The sequence below is a fragment of the Galeopterus variegatus genome, unplaced genomic scaffold (assembly GCF_000696425.1).
Source record: "Galeopterus variegatus unplaced genomic scaffold, G_variegatus-3.0.2 Scaffold15196, whole genome shotgun sequence".
In the NCBI taxonomy this organism is placed as follows: domain Eukaryota; kingdom Metazoa; phylum Chordata; class Mammalia; order Dermoptera; family Cynocephalidae; genus Galeopterus; species Galeopterus variegatus.
The window spans coordinates 6868-8648 of NW_007741307.1; the positions used below are offsets into that span (position 1 = coordinate 6868).

General features: G+C 45.5%; 1 pseudogene; it reads right to left on the bottom strand.

The window, feature by feature from the left end:
• Positions 1–873: 873 nt before the first annotated feature.
• LOC103582184 lies at positions 874–1688 on the bottom strand (annotated as a pseudogene).
• Between the last annotated feature and the right edge of the window lie 93 nt (positions 1689–1781).

Sequence of the window (1781 nt, forward strand, 5' to 3'; positions counted from 1 at the left end):
TGTTCCTTTCTGGAGGCTCTAGGCGCTGGGTCTGGAGACAATGACATTCCTTGGCTTGTGGCCCCTCCCATCTTCAATGCCAGGTGCATTAGGCAAGTCCCTCTCATGCCGTCATTTCTCTGCTTCTCCCTCCTCTCCTTTTAAGGACACTTGTGATTACATTGGGCCCACTGGTTTAATCCAGGGAAATCTCCCTTTCTTACGGCCAGCTGATTTGCAAGCTTAATCCCATCTGCAACCTTAATTCCCTTTTGCCACGGAATGTAACATGTTCAGAGGCTCTGGGTTTAGGACACAGACATCTTTGGGGCCCAGGATCCCTCCCACCACATCTGTCTTCTGCCTGAGCATTCGTCCTGCTTCTGATCACAGTTTCAGCCCTCACGGGGCTCGGAGCCCACACTTGGTAACTTGGCTCTTTGCCTCCCTTCCATGCTTACTCATGTGACAGAAATCAGCTTCCACAGAAACAAACAAAAAAAGCTAATAAACAAAAAAGAGAACATCAGCTTTTTCAGATGGGCTGAGGTCATAGGAGAGGTCACTGGACAGCTGCAGAGGAGTGTTCCCCAGCACTGGCCAGTCGGAGAGGGAGGATTCGGTGACCCGTCATGGCTCTGGGAGTGGCCTGCTTGGTCTCTGCCACCTTGGAAGACAAGGCTCCTCTGTTTATTTTGGTCAATTTTTTGCTTTGCTGGATTTACATTTTTCAGAGACAAAAGTTGGGCCTGAGAAAGGGATAAAACCAAAAAGACCCAGAGAAGGAAATGAAAACGCAGAAGGCACGGGACACAAGAAGTTCCTTTTTTCTTATTCTTAGGAGAACTTCGGTGTTTTGTTTGTTTGTTTTAAGGGGGAGGCTAAAAGNAGGGCTCGTAGTAAGATGCCCTTCATGCTTGTTGTTATCAACCCCATCGTGAGTCACAGCGGCCAGTTTTCTGTAGTTCCCATAGTGCACATTCTTGGTAACATCTCTCAAGTCCTGCATGTGTGTTCTTATCACCATATTTCTTAGAATTGTAAAATCACGATGCTCACCATTTTCAACTTCAGCCACACCCCAAGGGTACTGCCTTCCTCTGACCCTTTTGACTTCAATGATAGTATTACCACCTACCACAGCAAGAGGTAAACGGTCCTTTATATTTCAACAAGCTTATTTTCTTCATCATCTTTTTCTGGAAATTCGTGTATTTTAATTTTATGTTCTTGGATTGCTTTCATTACCTGTGTTCTAAACTGTTGGCATTCCTCCGGTGTGAGCGTGTCTGCTTTGGCAATAAGTGGGATGATATTCACTTTTTCATGCAAACTCTTCATCAACTCAATATCCAATGGTTTAAGTCCAGGTCCTGAAGGAGCAATGAAGTATAAACAACACTGCGCCCTGCTATCAGGCATCTGACGTCTGTTCACTCTCGATTCTGCATTTAGGTAGTCCTCAAATTTACTATCAGTGTACTTGATAAGAGGCTGCCAGCAATTACTGTTATCCACCGAATCTCCAACTCCTGGGTATAACTCTTGTGAGCAACAATGAACACCACCTTCTTTGATTAAAACTTTGGATCATTCCACCTGTACAGTCTTTTTTATTCTATGGGAAGGACCCGGATACTCTGGAGAATACAAATTGTGAGGAATAATGAGTTGATTAGTGTTGACTTTCCCAGTCCAGATTCACCCATGGTGCTGCTGTTGACGCTCCTCTCAGCAGCAGCCCCATCCTCTGCTTTCTAAAGAAAACATTCCGGCCGACCCTCTGGCTCACTCGGGAGAGT